Below are 18,104 nucleotides of genomic sequence, written 5' to 3' on the forward strand. Positions count from 1 at the left end.
GAAATAGCGCTCCATCGCCTTATCGAGCGGTGCGGCTGACTTCACCAATAGCGGCCGCATGCGTCGGCTGTATCAATTATATTATCAGCCGTAATTGGACAGGCTGCGTAGTTTGAGGCGTACGTCATTATTGGCTGCTGCCGTCTCCTGTAAAGCTGCAAAATAGGTCGCGACGGTTAGAAGAGGCTGCTCTAAAATAAGTTGAGATGTCACGGATGGTATATTTGACTGATACTGTATAAGAATTCGGGAGGAAAACTTCATGCTTGTTTATCTTCTCACGTAATTTTCCAGGATTGGAGAATTATTGAATGCATGATTTCGATTTGATTTTATCTGGTAGTAACGGTCAATGATAAACTAGAATACTACTAAGGAGAGACTTACCGCAAATAATAGCGAGGCAGGATTGATAGGGTAAGATGATACGATTTTTCTCACGTACAATATTCTAATTTGTTCACGTATGGTATTCAAACATATTATTTGTCAAGATAATCCTATATTTAAGTTGATACTCAGTAAGAGGGATAAAAAATACACCTTTCTTCTTCTACTACTACACTCCACTGCTCTCGGTGGTTCGGAACCAATCTGAAATACTAAAATTATGAAGTAACTAGCTTTGAATCTTTGTTATCAATGTTAGATTATGTACTTTCAGTTTTACTTCATGCCCTCAATTGATGAATGTGCATTCTGATTCTGTGGAAACGTGACTAGATAGCCAGGGTCAAGATTATGGCTACTCCGACCGTGCCAAATGATCTTCCATAAATACTTCCTTCATGTATCACCCTATCCTTATCATGTTTGTACAGGGTTGATAGCGTGGGTTGATGTTATGACAGGAATTAAATGATTCCCACCCACAAAGCTGATTAATTTACTGCACAATATTCCATGCTTTGTCGGCGGATTTTCATAGCAATTAAACCCAGGGAGCAGAAGTGAATATGAATGGAGAAATAATACTGATAAGATAATTTGAATAAGAAAATACTGATGTGAATTTGAATGATTGTATATTAATGTCTCCACTATTGTGAAAATGCTCTAATAATACTTGTGGCGTATTCCAGGGAGCTGATAAATGATATCGCGTGCTTCGTAAGACAGTTTCCCGAGTAGGTTTATTCTTGTTAGAATCAAATGATGAATCAATTTCACTCAAATTATAATTAAATCGGAACTGAGTTCACAATGCACATGGGTTGTGAACTTGAAAGAATTGTTGGAAATGCTTTACACCAACTTTTTTTACACATTAAACAATCTGTTTGCATATGATCCCTCAAATGGAAAAGTCCAAGGGTGAAAATTCGCAGAATCTTTTGGGCATTTGTTTCATTCAGACATCAGTAACATGATTAGATGCATCATTCGAGTATGTGTAGATAGTATTATTGTGAGAAGGAAAACTGATTATTTTGAGTTAGGTTAGTGATGAATGGGTAAACAATTATTTTCTCACCAGCTTATGTTTTTGAATTATTTGATGATTTAAAGTTTTCGATTATTCAAAGTCACTTTTTAGATGACAGTAACGTATAATAATAGTTCAGAAAACATTCATCCGTCAGATTTGTAGCCTATTTAACTCACACTGTGTTAGCCTCTCATAGTTAATTAGATTTGGAAATATTATCTCTTGTTTTGTTCTGCATATATTTTAAAAATTCAAAGAAGAGCTTTCTAAAAATAGACTGGTGCATACGTGACATTCCATTAGCAAATTATCTCAACATCATTAGTAGAAGAGATGACCTTTAAGATATTCTTCCAGCTACATTGGATTGCGTAAACATTTCGTTGAACTAGATTGTAATATCGTAAGAACTAAATATTCCGCTGGAATGGAAAGAGAATCGATTGAGTGATTATTTGCTGAATGTTCGCCTAGATTGATTTGATCAATCCTTTTTTCATGAATTTTACTATAATTTTCATTGTCGCAACTATCAGATTATGTTCCAAGTGAGATGCATCAATATTCTATGGGAATAGTATTCATGAAGAATGAGAAAACAGTTACTATTATTCAGGGCTTTGTGAATTGTAAATAAGAATATCATTTCATCGGTTTCTTATTCTAAAATTTTCAAATCAGTATTTCTGGTATGATTTTGAGAAGATGACCTATATTTTCATATAGCATGAGTTCATAACAGAGTAGATGGGAAAGTCTTTAAATTGAAAATCTTTAAATGAACAATAAACATGTATTGTGGTGTTGCTTCCAGCAAAAGTAGAAGAACAACAATAGTTTCTGATTCATGTACATTCTTATTTATAATCAACTGCGAAAATACATTTTTGAAATTTAACACTGGAAGAAAATTAAAAATACAGGCAAACAACATGTCTCACAATTTTGAGCTTGTGTGAAGTTTAACGTCAAAGCTATAAATCATATAGCGCTATGAACATACATACAAATAATTTTGGTAATAGAAACGAGCCATTTTCAAGAGTTCCATTTTGAAATATTATGCCTGTTGGTGCTCATATATGCATTTTCTGTATCTTGCGAAGCAAAAAGCTGAGTGAATGCTCACAGAAACGTTTACTGAGCATTGTAACACTTATAAAAGAAAGAATGGTGAGTCAGAAGTGCTATTTATCAACACCAATTCAGCAGTAAAGAGTATAGTAAACTATTTGGGAGGAGCATCAAATCTGGTATTTCTCTTCTTATCGATATAAATCGATTGCAAAAGCATATTAAATGATTTTCGTTTGTTGTAGTAACATAGTCTTGATATGCATCACAGTATATTTTAAGTTGACACAATAATATTGATTTTGTTGTTACTATCCAAAGAGATATTCATAATTCTCAACTGTCTTATCTATGGACAGGCAAAAGCGTATTGATTATCGCGTGATGAAACAGAGGCGTTTTATTGAATCTACTCAAAATCTCCCAAGGTAAAGAGTTCATTTTATTGGAAATGAAAAGCGTGGGTACCCAGTAATTGTCTAATGACGACTCTGATAATAATATCTTTTACCTCTATTTAGAGAACGTGAGATATTTTTAGGTGAGAATCGGCTAAGAATAGGCCGAGAAAACTCCGGCTAGATGATTTTAGCGCCAGTTGCCTGGACATTAATGAAGTGATCGTTATTATGTGATCATTTAAAATGAAGTGATCATTATGAACTGTATGGCTCGGTTGATTGTCTGGCTATCCGACTTAATCCGCTGGGCGCCAATGAATAACTTAATCTCCACTAATAAGTTTCAGTTTTGATCTCTCTTCTCTGACATTCAGTTTGTCACATGATTATCCTCCTGTGCTCACCAATTTCTCCCCAAAATGAGATATATTATAAGACTGTAAAATTATTATTGAAAAAATTCAATTCTGTTTTCTGTTTAGAGTTTTGATATTGTCTTGCTTGTGTTGGATTTCAGAGTGTGATAAATCCGAATGGGGGGCATTCTTGTACATAGGTACATTCCGAATTAAGGCATGCAAGTTAGGTGAGGCCGGAATTCACATATTTTATTGTATCCCATTCAATATCTCATCTTACAACGCATAAGAGTTTTGAATCAAAACAATTATCCTTCAAGTAACTAATATCAAACGTTTGTCCATCCCTACAATAAGCTATTTTGAGATATTAGTTACTTGAAGGATAATTGTTTTGATTCAAAACGCTTATGCGTTGTAAGATGAGATATTGAATGGGATACAATAAAATATGTGAATTCCGGCTTCACCTAACTTGCATGCCTTGATCTGTTAGGTACTTATTTTTGAAGTAAACTCAATTTTTTTTCAGTAGACTATGTAAATTGAATGGTTTCATTCTGATAATATCAAAAGTTGAGAAAATTGAAACATTTGAGTACGGAAAATGACAATTATAGTTAGATGGCGTTCATTTGTCCATACCCTGATTCAAATTTTGTAAGAAGTTATCCATACTCCATTGAAGCGTTTCACCTATTGCTCGACTTTATTGAGTTGCGTCACACACTCAGGACTTCAAGTGGACATGATATGCTAGAGAATACACGAGGTTTGAGGTAGTTCCATGAAAAATAGTCACAAGGTGAATGGTCCGGTGAACTAGAAGGCTACTTCATATCTCCATGCAACGAAATGAGGCGTCCACGGAAGTTCTGCCTTAGGAATTTAAAAGTTTCTCTCAATGTAGGTATGACATGTTGGAACCATACAGTATTGAGTTTGATACCATATCTCATCTTTTCAATTACGGCAAAAACCAGCACGCAGTGTTGTTTGATAACGATCTGAATTGACATTGATGTTTTCTCATAAAAGCAAGGGTCAATAATGAAGTTTTGACTAACGTCACAACAAACAGTCATTGATATCCATCATTGATACAAAAGGCAAGGTGATCTCTTTTGCTACCTGAAAACTCTGACACCAGACCTGAGCCAGCTAGGTCACTCAATATTATTATTATTATTTATATCACTTGCACGGCACTCTTGTCATCAACTTCTCACTATCTCTACAGGAGAGTTTGGTCAAAAACGGCCTTCGTTTTTCAAATGTTGTTTTCCGTACTTGAACTATATTTCAGTTTTTTCCTTCTCTAATTATCAAAATGGCAAAATCCAAGTTACATACTGGAAATATATTTTTTTTAGTTTCGTTCTAGAATGATTAAGTAACAGATAATCCAAATAATCCATACTTCATTGCCCAAAATACTGTATGAACATCTACGAGAAGAAACCTTAATTGAATAGTCATTGTATAAATAAGAAATTGATCTATCAAATTTTGTTAAAAAACATTTAAAGACTGATGGAAAAAAGCACATACCTTAAATTTTTCATTCATAGTCAATAATACATTATTACCATCACAATGGTAATAATCTAACGGATTTGAAATTTTGCTTCAACTAGAAAAAAAATATTAGATATATTTTGAAACTTAATTTGTATGATTTTGAATTGCCTTGAATGTTTTCTACATTTTATTCACAAAAACAGCAAGATGATCAATGGCTTACAAACCCAACAAGAGGCATGTCTTTAACAATGAACTTGAGAGCTAAAATTCATTTTTCATCTGGCATGTCAAAAGAATACTTGATCTTGTGGGAATTTATTCATTGGTAAAAAAGCGTGAACGTAATTTTCACGGCACTCCCACTCGCTGATTCTATTACAATAGAGGAAAGCAGTTAAGCTAAGTCTAATTCCAATTTGTACCCTCCATTTAAAAACACTAACAAGCGGCTCTACTCTTGAAATGAATCCAGTATTTTGGTCGAACGCATGACTCAGGCTTGAACTAAAGATAGAGAACGTCGGTCGTTCGCCGTATAGTACGTAAACGATTTCGTCTGAACGCTAGAATTAAAGAGGCACTAAACAATTGCTCTCTTTTCCCTATTTTATTTGGAGAGAGTTTTCGAGACTTCAAGTGGACATGATATGCTAGAGAATACACGAGCTTTGAGGTAGTTCCATGAAAAATAGTCACAAGGTGAATGGTCCGGTGACTAGAAGGCTACTTCATATCTCCATGCAACGAAATGAGGCGTCCACGGAAGTTCTGCCTTAGGAATTTAAAAGTTTCTCTCAATGTAGGTATGACATGTTGGAACCATACAGTATTGAGTTTGATACCATATCTCATCTTTTCAATTACGGCAAAAACCAGCACGCAGTGTTGTTAGATAACGATCTGAATTATTGACATTGATGTTTTCTCATAAAAGCAAGGGTCAATAATGAAGTTTTGACTAACGTCACAACAAACAGTCATTGATATCCATCATTGATACAAAAGGCAAGGTGATCTCTTTTGCTACCTGAAAACTCTGACACCAGACCTGAGCCAGCTAGGTCACTCGATATTATTATTATTATTTATATCACTTGCACGGCACTCTTGTCATCAACTTCTCACTATCTCTACAGGAGAGTTTGGTCAAAAACGGCCTTCGTTTTTCAAATGTTGTTTTCCGTACTTGAACTATATTTCAATTTTTTCCTTCTCTAATTATCAAAATGGCAAAATCCAAGTTACATACTGGAAATATATTTTTTTTAGTTTCGTTCTAGAATGATTAAGTAACAGATAATCCAAATAATCCATACTTCATTGCCCAAAATACTGTATGAACATCTACGAGAAGAAACCTTAATTGAATAGTCATTGTATAAATAAGAAATTGATCTATCAAATTTTGTTAAAAAACATTTAAAGACTGATGGAAAAAAGCACATACCTTAAATTTTTCATTCATAGTCAATAATACATTATTACCATCACAATGGTAATAATCTAACGGATTTGAAATTTTGCTTCAACTTGAAAAAAAAATATTAGATATATTTTGAAACTTAATTTGTATGATTTTGAATTGCCTTGAATGTTTTCTACATTTTATTCACAAAAACAGCAAGATGATCAATGGCTTACAAACCCAACAAGAGGCATGTCTTTAACAATGAACTTGAGAGCTAAAATTCATTTTTCATCTGGCATGTCAAAAGAATACTTGATCTTGTGGGAATTTATTCATTGGTAAAAAAGCGTGAACGTAATTTTCACGGCACTCCCACTCGCTGATTCTATTACAATAGAGGAAAGCAGTTAAGCTAAGTCTAATTCCAATTTGTACCCTCCATTTAAAAACACTAACAAGCGGCTCTACTCTTGAAATGAATCCAGTATTTTGGTCGAACGCATGACTCAGGCTTGAACTAAAGATAGAGAACGTCGGTCGTTCGCCGTATAGTACGTAAACGATTTCGTCTGAACGCTAGAATTAAAGAGGCACTAAACAATTGCTCTCTTTTCCCTATTTTATTTGGAGAGAGTTTTCGATTGCTATAAATGCGTTCTAGAGCAAATTAGGTTGTGCAATTTTTAAAGGCAGCTTTACTATCATATCTTCACCTTTTGATTGTGTGCAAGTCTTGATGCATAAAGATTATTACAACAAAAAGGTATAGTCAAGTCATGAAGTGATTTTATAAGGGAATGTGATTGGAGTTTTATTGAATAGTAGAAAATCCTGGGAGAAAACCTTTTAACCCTTTTGTAAGGGGGAAATGAAAATGTCTATAATATTCTTGCCTATAAATTCCTGTTTGCTATACAACTGATCTGAGAATTACTCTAGAAACTTTACGAACATCAAATAACAAAACATTTCACTTCTTCTTGTGACACTCATGTAGCCTATCCTTTATTGAACCACTGAAAAAATCGGCTTGTCATTCCAGTCACACACACATCGATTTTTGGAAGTTCGATATTGTACCGTACTTATGAATTCTATAAGATTGAACATAACTTGATAAGCACATGATGTGTATCTATCTATACACTTCATAAGTTTGCCAAGTTGAATCTTGTGGTATTTATAAGCCGTGTCCACACTGAACAAATGTTCGACAAACATGTTTGTTGAAAAAGTTTGGGCAAATTTTATTATGTTTGACAACAATGTTTTCCCGTGGCCAGTGTGGACGCGTCACCAAACAAAATATTTGTAAGTGGGATGAACAGGTTTTATGTTTACAGCTGTCAACTCTGAAAATGATTGGATAAACAGTAATTTCTGTTCGATAAACAATGATTGTTCAAATTTTTAAAAATGTTTTTCCCTGAATTCCTCAACAAACATGTTCGCCAAACATGTATGTCGAACATTTTGTTCAGTGTGGACACGGCTATAAGTATCGCAAAGAATCGACGTGAGGTAGCATTAACATTCAATGCTAACTGTAATGTTTTATGAATGGCGATCGTTGCAATCAGATCTCATTCATTATTGATATGCTTCTCTGAAGGTTTTCTCTGAACACAAAAGGAATTATATTTATCTATTTATATAAAAGCGAAATGGCACTCACTCACTGACTGACTGGCTGACTCACTCACTCACAGAGCTAAAAATCTACCGGACCAAAAACGTTCAAATTTGGTAGGTATGTTCAGCTGGCCCTTTAGAGGCGCACTAAGAACGGATTTGGACAAATTTCCAAAGATACGCCCAAAATCTGAGTTTTCCAGCTTTTTTTTAGCATTTTCTCAGCTTTATCGAGAACAAATGAACAGAAAATGTTCAAATTCAGTACATAAGCTCAGCTAGGGTGTGATAATGTTGTGTTAGAAGGAATTTGCAATAACGTCAAAGATACGCCCAAATTAGCGTTTTTCCAGCGTTTTTTTTTTTTTGCTTTTTCTCAGATTTATCGAGAACAAATGAACAGAAATCGTTGAAATTTAGTACAGAAGCTAAGCTTGGGTGTAATAATGTTGTGTTAGAAGGAATTTGAATTAAGCATGCTCAAATGAAAAATGCAGACGAGCGAAGCGAGCCCGCTTATTAGATTTTTGGACGATCCAGTCCAGCGAAGCGAGCCTGACGGCTATAGTATAGTATATTCCTCATGTGATGAGTAGTAGGTCGATTGGGGAATTAAGAGAAAACTGATCCATTGACAGAATATATTGAAATGAACAAGAAATATTTTTATAGTGTGTACCATAGAATAACTAGACTAGACATTTAAAGTGTAGTTGTTAATCTATGGTTGTACCTACATTCAAGTAGGTTGCACCTATATTCTTGTGAAACAAGAGAATTTGCAAAAAAAAGTTGGCAGAGTTTCTATATTGTATTATATTGTACAATATACTATCATGCGATAATATAACTTACAATCAAATAATATGCAAGTCATTAATGCCATTAACACGTTACGTGAATGCATTTTTACTAATTATTATGATCCATATGTCCCATTGAATATTTGAAGATTCAAACTGATTGAAAGACTTATAACACAAATATTTTTGGCAGCAGTCGTCGGATATTATTAAAACTAGTTTGATTTTGTACAGGACTTCCAGATTTCAACACATCATCAAAATAGCTGACCGCAGAACGAGACAATAACATTAGGGCATTTATAAATACTTCACTTTTAAAACTAGTATAACAACACATCGCTAAGAATAGGAATTCTTTTTATAACTCGACCTGGAAATAGTTCACAATGATTTTAATAAAAACCATCTATTAAAAACGTATAACACTAGTTGATAGGTCATCTAGGCAGAAAAATGTGGGTCTTCGTTTTGCTTAGATTGGGGTTGAAAATTGAACTCCTAACCATCACTCATCATTATCATTTATTTTCGAGAATCGGAAAAAGATTTAAACCTTTATATTATAATTGATATTTAGGGTTAAGTTGAAATATTTCAATTATTAACGACTATCAAACATAACTTTCTAGCTTTCATCTATATAAATTAAAATCGAGCCTCAAATTTTGACGTTCAATAACTTTTTCATGTGTGCACCGAATTTGATGATATTTTTAGTTGTGTTCGTTATGTTCAGGACCAGGTTAATGGCCTATCAAATTTATAATGCGACTTCAGGACTCTTTCCTACGGTCCTTCAAAGTTTACATCTAATCCTTAAGGGAGAAGATTTGTGAGCTGGCCACACACAGAAATAGAAATCAGCTGTCATAATCATTGCGTCATCCAACAGCCGTCGATAGATAGTAGACAGGAGTGTGTGCTGCTCCATAACCAGCCATGTATTTTATTCTAAACGCCCCGACTAAAAAGAAAATGACTGTTCTGTGTGAAACCATCCAGCAGTGCGGCCACATGTTAAAGACATTGCTTTGTGTCGAATAATATTGTGCTGTCTTCGGTGTTTAGAATTTATTTATTTTCAGTAAATTATTTATTTTGGAGTTGGGTTATTATCTATATAAATGAAATCCATTAAAATCCCCCAAAGCCAGTTACTTATTCAAATATCAGTTACTCTTTCAGTTACATTTATATTAGTTACAGTTATTACATATTTTAGTTATTAGTCACATATTCAGTTACTTATTCAGACTTATTATTAATCGATATTTCTCAATACTTAATTTACTGAGGATGGTTATAGGCCTATTTTCAATTCTTCAAGATTTCAGTAGGTCAAGTTTTTATTTGGACCCTTGCGGAGCAAGAGTTACCTGCAAGTTTTTGATAAAAGTTGGTATTTGAAGTTATTAGTCATAAAAGTAATCAATTTTGTAACATTGAAGCCCTGGATTCTCCAATTACAATTCCGACGAAGCCCTCGATTCTCCAATTATAATCCCGACATCAGGTTTCATCGTCACTCACCAATAATTATTTCAATAAATAGTCTGTGAAGCAAGTAATTTTCCAGCTATTCTCCAATAAGGTCACGCATTCGATTTTTTATAAGAGTTTTGAATCCCCTGCATGTTTTGAGTAAATAAAAGGAGTGAACGGGGGAGCACATGTGATTTATGCAAAAAGATAGCATAGCTTAAATTACACGTCGATAAACTATATGCATGATCAATTAATTTGTCAGTTATGATTTTATCGTACAAGCACATGGAAGAGTATGCTGAACTGATTATTAGGTCAATAAAAAATAATAGGATGGTCTGGATTTGAGGATTGTTAGTATGGGTTATAGATTTTGAGGTGTGCATCCAGCTGAAGTTTGTCATGAGATGCATTAACTATTTGGCGGTACGAAGTTCGCCGGGCCAGCTAGTATGATAATACTATTACATGAGATAATTCAATCATACTTTCATATCCTAATACTGTAATTTATTTGGGCTGAAGAGTCTCAATCCTTAGTCTTTACTGGTATTCAGGATTGAAGGTAGAAGAATTGAAATTATAATGACAACTTATCAAATTTGATGACTTCTAGCTTTTATATGACAATTCTAACACTTTTCAACTTGAAATACTTTCATATCATATCCTATTTCTCTATTCTATTTATACCACTATACTTATTACGTATTGTACCTCAAACATAAAATACAGCTCATTGAACTTCAACCATAGCTCAATAATACTTCCTTCTGCTATTTTATCAAGCTTAAATTGAACTACAATTATTATCGAACTACAAGATTCGCAAGTGAGAATGTCGGGCATTGAAGAGACGCTTGAATGATTCAGTGACAATCGTTCAGAGAACAGTAATTTAGAACTTTAGGAACTATTTCAGGATCGCGTTAATATTAACTTGTTCTATAACTGTCCGCCCGATCAATACCGTAACGGTTGGTGTGCAGTTGCTTCTCCAGTTCAGCACTCTCTATCAGATAGCAATATTATATTCAATTACATTCAGTGACAATGACCATGACCATCGATTGAATAAATTCATCATGAAACTATAACAAGTATGACTTTTAATACATGTAGCAAAGCTTTCGAGAATACTGTTCTGGAGACTAGAGTGAAATTCAAGTATAAGACACTGCTTCTGGCCAAAATGTGTCTAGCAGAATATTTTTCAACAATAGGCTATTCCACAGACCCAAGCAATGAAATTAATGTGAATATGATTAAAAATAAATCCATTTAAAATATACCCATGACGTGGATCGTAGAATTATCATAGAAATGGGGAAGCTTGTAATGATTTTAAAACGATTTGAACGTTAATTAATCGAACATATTTCTCATGAATCGTCTAGGAAAAGCATGGGTGGTGAATTTTTCTTGAAGTATTGAACATTCTATTCATAAAGTTTGATTTTGGAGATAAGACGAGGAATTGATTATCAAATAGCACTAACGAGAAAACTTTTGATTCTATTTTTTTGTGGGGTTGTAATATACTTGAACAGTCATTCAGTCGATACTATACGTTTGTGCGTCATTGAACTGAATTTTATTGTTATATTGTCTACAGATAAAGTAGAATATTATTGAGGCACATATTGGTAGTGTGTACGTTTGTGTATGAGGGAAAAAAGACAATAGAGTATAACAACTTTTTAATTTACTCGGCAGTAATCTTTATGAAAAAAGAACTTTCCATTTATGTATAAAATTATTAATTTGAATTGTCAAGGGGATTCTGAGCGTGATGTAATTATGAATAAAATGTGTTATGTGGAAGATTTGGAGACATGATTGTTAGTATAGAAGCTACTTCAAATTACATCATAGAAGTAGACTATAAAAATTATTACCTATGTATCTCTAGTAGGCTTGTTAGAAATACTATAATATGGTGAATTAGGAAAATACCATAGAACTATTAAATTCTCAAAGTACGTAGAGACACCTAATGGAGAGACATTTAACATGGTTGGAAAGCCATAAAATAGTCAAGCTTCAAAGGGTAGCTCTGTAGGTGTGGTGAAGACCTGTATTGCCATATTGGCATATTGCGTCAATCAACGGGCGAGGGCGTCTACTTCAATAAACTTTCAAAGCTCCTTCATCCTGATAGAGCCCACGCAGGTGAATGCCAATTACAACTTCAACCAATTCGATTCAATCAGACCTGGCCTGGATCAGTCATTGCAACTTTTAAATATTGAACTAAACTTCAAAATTTTGAAATGACATTTCCATATTCACTCAAAATTATTGCAGGTGGAAAGGCGTGGGAGGATCTCTCTCGAAATGAGTTTAAACACAAATTGTAGCAAATAGACGACTCTCTTAACAAAATTAGTTTGATATAAAGTTAAATTGTTTCTCAAAACGAATTCTCGAGAATCTTTGTAGAAAGTTCTTGTAGCTTTTATTGCACTTTATTCATATACTAATTTTATACTTTAATAATTTGAATTCCAATGGAAATTCATTTCTTATTTACTTCAGAAAATCGTTCAAACATGCAAGCACTAAGTCACTCTAATGCTCTGTTCTATTGAACGAGTGAAGGGAAGTTGGTTATTGATTTTCTTTCATATGTGTTAGGATCGTTTCACACATATCCACGCTACACTGAAATAAGTCTTCGGAAGACGTAGACGTCCTATCTCCCAATATTGAAAGCTACGCTACGCTGATGTGAAAGCTACAGATACGTAGCTTTGATTTAACATTGGGAGATAGGACGTATTTCAGCGTAGCTTAGCGTAGTGTAACTAAGTGTAAAGAAACCTTTACGAAAACTAAAAGACAGCTTTGACCAATCGACTTCAAAGTCGATTTTAGACACAAGTTCTTGAAACAATTTTAGACAAAATTCCGTTGGCCAAAGAGATTGACTTAATTCTTTGTCTTTTTCAAGAATATGACATTGATAAAAACATGCTTGTGGAAATTATGAAATATTTTAAAATCCAATTTGCATGAAAGTAGGAATATTATTGAGGCACATATTGGTAGTGTGTACGTTTGTGTATGAGGGAAAAAAGACAATAGAGTATAACAACTTTTTAATTTACTCGGCAGTAATCTTTATGAAAAAAGAACTTTCCATTTATGTATAAAATTATTAATTTGAATTGTCAAGGGGATTCTGAGCGTGATGTAATTATGAATAAAATGTGTTATGTGGAAGATTTGGAGACATGATTGTTAGTATAGAAGCTACTTCAAATTACATCATAGAAGTAGACTATAAAACTTATTACCCATGTATCTCTAGTAGGCTTGTTAGAAATACTATATTATGGTGAATTAGGAAAATACCATAGAACTATTAAATTCTCAAGTACGTAGAGACACCTAATGGAGAGACATTTAACATGGTTGGAAAGCCATAAAATAGTCAAGCTTCAAAGGGTAGCTCTGTAGGTGTGGTGAAGACCTGTATTGCCATATTGGCATATTGCGTCAATCAACGGGCGAGGGCGTCTACTTCATAAACTTTCAAAGCTCCTTCATCCTGATAGAGCCCACGCAGGTGAATGCCAATTACAACTTCAACCAATTCGATTCAATCAGACCTGGCCTGGATCAGTCATTGCAACTTTTAAATATTGAACTAAACTTCAAAATTTTGAAATGACATTTCCATATTCACTCAAAATTATTGCAGGTGGAAAGGCGTGGGAGGATCTCTCTCGAAATGAGTTTAAACACAAATTGTAGCAAATAGACGACTCTCTTAACAAAATTAGTTTGATATAAAGTTAAATTGTTTCTCAAAACGAATTCTCGAGAATCTTTGTAGAAAGTTCTTGTAGCTTTTATTGCACTTTATTCATATACTAATTTTATACTTTAATAATTTGAATTCCAATGGAAATTCATTTCTTATTTACTTCAGAAAATCGTTCAAACATGCAAGCACTAAGTCACTCTAATGCTCTGTTCTATTGAACGAGTGAAGGGAAGTTGGTTATTGATTTTCTTTCATATGTGTTAGGATCGTTTCACACATATCCACGCTACACTGAAATAAGTCTTCGGAAGACGTAGACGTCCTATCTCCCAATATTGAAAGCTACGCTACGCTGATGTGAAAGCTACAGATACGTAGCTTTGATTTAACATTGGGAGATAGGACGTATTTCAGCGTAGCTTAGCGTAGTGTAACTAAGTGTAAAGAAACCTTTACGAAAACTAAAAGACAGCTTTGACCAATCGACTTCAAAGTCGATTTTAGACACAAGTTCTTGAAACAATTTTAGACAAAATTCCGTTGGCCAAAGAGATTGACTTAATTCTTTGTCTTTTTCAAGAATATGACATTGATAAAAACATGCTTGTGGAAATTATGAAATATTTTAAAATCCAATTTGCATGAGGTCTCTAGCGAGGATGTAACAGCATAGGGTTTTCACAAAAGTTAATTTTCTTGGTACTTTCATCCCATTCCCTGCATCGTTTGATGATAGGCTACAAAAACAAATCTGTATATGGACGATGCTAATATTAGAATATCTGTGCGTGTAAAGGACGATGATTATATTGGAATGGAACTTTGAAGGGCTAAACTGAGCTGTCAGGCCCTAATCATCATTTATTCAATCATCAATATTTATTAATAAGCTTTTCAGCCTTTGAAGTGGGCCTACACTAGTTGATTTTAGTTCTCATTCATTTAGAGTTTGATTTTTATTGCTGTAACAGAGATCGACACCCTCAATTTCTTCGACTGATGTTTATCAGGTCGCTAGAATGGCTTCTTATAGCACCTTAATTCCACTTGTATGAGTAGGAATTGTTTGAAATGTTGCCGAGATCAACAATAAAGCAATATCAGGTAGAGTTTGTTGGTGAAGTGTCACTGACTCTCAGCTGGTGATCGAATCTCTCTCTCTCTCTCTCTCTCTCTCTCTCTCTCTCTCTCTCTCTCTCTCTCTCTCTCTCTCTCCAAATTATGCTATCAGGTGTCAAATATCTTGGAATTGACATGTCTTTCACACCAGTAATTGGATAGAAATGACAGCTTCAACTAATTTCTGTACAAGCGGAGAGAGAGAATGTTGTAAATGATATTCCAAATAAATAAATCTGTTTCTAAATAGAAAAATGTGTTTTCAAGTCAGGTCTCTCACCTGCATCTCACATCAATCATTCAGAGCTGACAGTGACCTTGTTGTAGGCCAGCAATGGTTTCAGTTACAGTGTGAAAATTATTAAACTGCTGTGTTGTGTAACTTCATCATTGTAACTTGTAAAAAATTTCATCTAATTGTTTACATGTTCAATATCATTGTTCATTCTTATTGAAATTGAATTTGTGCTATTAGCTCATCTAGATATTCCTGAACTTCTTCATAATATGAGTTATTTCTCCAAATTCCAAATTATTTTTCCAACTGTAAATAGGTTACAGTTGATTATTTCTTGTTTTCCTCTGGTCTATTTCCATTCCTATTCTTCTTTTGTTTTACAGTTTTAACTATTTCATTAAGAATTTCTTTATTAATAATTCCCAGCATAACTCGGCTCATATGTACGGTATCCACCTTCAATCTAAAAAACATAAATTCAATGTCATTGAACCAGAACCAGAAACTATTAAACTCTTATGAGTTTTCTCAGGAATATGACATTCATGATTATTAGATTATTACTGGGATCCATTCACCTTTCCTTCATTGTAGTCTCTCAATTCTCAACTACTTCAAATCTTGACTTGAATTTTATAAATTAAATACTATTTTTTGGACCTTGAGAATAATGGACTCTGAATTGCATGAGTATTATGTGGACTGTGGAGTATTGATCGATTGATTTGTCGTATGACTGAAATTCCTACACAAATATGCATGATATAAACTCAATAAAAACAATATGAAACTTGTAGTACCCTTTTTATCTAAAGCTTTAAAATATTCCAACGATTAGTTTCTACCTACTTTGGCCATTTTCAAGTTAAAAAATAAACTAGTCGTTGAAATGTATCAAAGTTTTTAAATGTTTTGAATAGAAAGGGTATTAGCCTACAAGTTTGATATCGTTTTTATTGATTTGAATAAAGTCGCCAAAATAAGTGAAGTGATTTTATGATATAAGCATGTATGTAAATACAAGAAACACTCAAATTATCAGAGATTTCATTCCATAGTTATTTATGATTAATAGAATCATTTCAAGGTATGTGGAGTAGGACTTATTGAATTATATTACAATTACAATTGACGTAAGTAATGCTTACTTGTTTGGGTATCAACATCATAGTCATGCATAAATAGAAGATTTTTATAGTCAATAGAAAAAAATTAAGAAGTAATTAAAGCATTTTTGTAGAAATTGCTTGATATGAACAGCTCAAGTGAAGAAACGATGCAGAGCTGTTTAGGATATCAGTTGTGAAGTTGTGAATTGTAAATCCTTCACAGATAATACGACGTTTCTGATATTTATAAGAGCAGTCTCTAAATTCCCTCTTTTGCGAATAAATTCACAAAAAATTAAGGCCGTCCGGCTCGCAAAATTACTGGGTTCAAACCTCAGCTCTAGCTCAGTGGTAGAAACATGAATTTTATAAATACAAATAATCACCATAAGGTTCAGTGACCGGTGATTGATAATTCTTACCGCTGCTTCTGTGAAGTTCTTGAAGAATACCAGTGAGGAAATTAAAAGAATATTTGATGACTGATTATCAGTAACCATGCACCACTAGAGAATGATAAGGACCAACTATAGTTGTTTCTAGTTGATTCTTAAAACGCTCGTCGTGAATACAAGTATTCACCAATATACCCTTCCAAAATTCCTTAGAACTTACAACGCCAGTTCTTGAAGCTCTCTGGATCCTTATATGATATAACTGGAACCTTATTAATATAATTTCTCAATATACTTGTTCTGGTAGATGAGATGAATATCATCAAAGGATGATAAATATTGAGTGCTCTGAATAAGATTAATATTACTCGATTCAATAATTTTAAGTGCTGCCAAATATTTGTTGGTATTAAAACAGCTCAAACTGTATATCACGAGATGAGTTAGGATATAATAAAAAATGCTATGAGTTTGTATGCTGACATAAAACACAAAATATATTCCCATAAAAAAGATGTGCATAAAATATTCGATATATCTATAATTCACTTAAATAATCTATTTCTAAAATCTGAATAATTATCACAGGCTTTGCTAATATTCACAATAGTGAGTTTCAAATTCATAAATATATTATATTTAATACTGATACTTATACTTCCAATCAATACAAAATTCTGCAAACAAAAACCGGTTCGGTCTATAAGTTTGATATGATATACTTTGTTCCATTAACAAAATTATAATTAATAAATTAATATTCAAACATGAGATCTCAGGGATTTATATGATTTCGGGCTGTGCATGGAAGTAAGCTTCCTACATATATTAAATAAATTATAAATGTTCTTATGAACTATGTGATATTATTCAACACGTGGTGACTTTTTATTTAATTCAAGTTAATTTGAATAGCGCTTTTTTATTAATTCCCCCACTGTACATAGGCCTAAAACGAGCTCGTTTGACTTATCACTCACTGAATTGAAGTTCTAGATGGTCTCGTGGATTGAATTAATTATTTCCAATAATTAATTAGGTAGGCTCCTTTTCGTCACTGCTGGGCTAACGCGTGATCCAGATTTTTATAAGTTTCTTTCGAATTAAAGATATTTTTATGGGAATCGTTACAAATTACGAACTCTTTGACAGCACTGAGTTCACAGATAATTGACATTTAATACAAATACTTTACATTAAAAAAGGGTTTGGCTTAATAGTTTTAAAATTTTAAAAAAGAGGAAGAAAGAACCCTAAACTCCATGTGCATCCTCTCAGGTCGGGATCTTAAGCCAGAAGAAGGAGGTTTTCAGAAAAATTTGTCTCTTCCACGAATAATTCTGTAAGCTACTC

The 18,104-nt window shown here is 33.4% G+C and overlaps 1 protein-coding gene across 3 annotated transcripts in view; it reads left to right on the forward strand.

Annotated features, from left to right (window-relative positions):
• LOC120351314 overlaps positions 1 to 18,104 on the forward strand; it is a 97,390-nt gene that overhangs the window by 33,348 nt on the left and 45,938 nt on the right. The gene's annotated exons all lie outside the window — the stretch shown is intronic.

Source organism: Nilaparvata lugens, chromosome 5, assembly GCF_014356525.2.
Source record: "Nilaparvata lugens isolate BPH chromosome 5, ASM1435652v1, whole genome shotgun sequence".
NCBI lineage: Eukaryota > Metazoa > Arthropoda > Insecta > Hemiptera > Delphacidae > Nilaparvata > Nilaparvata lugens.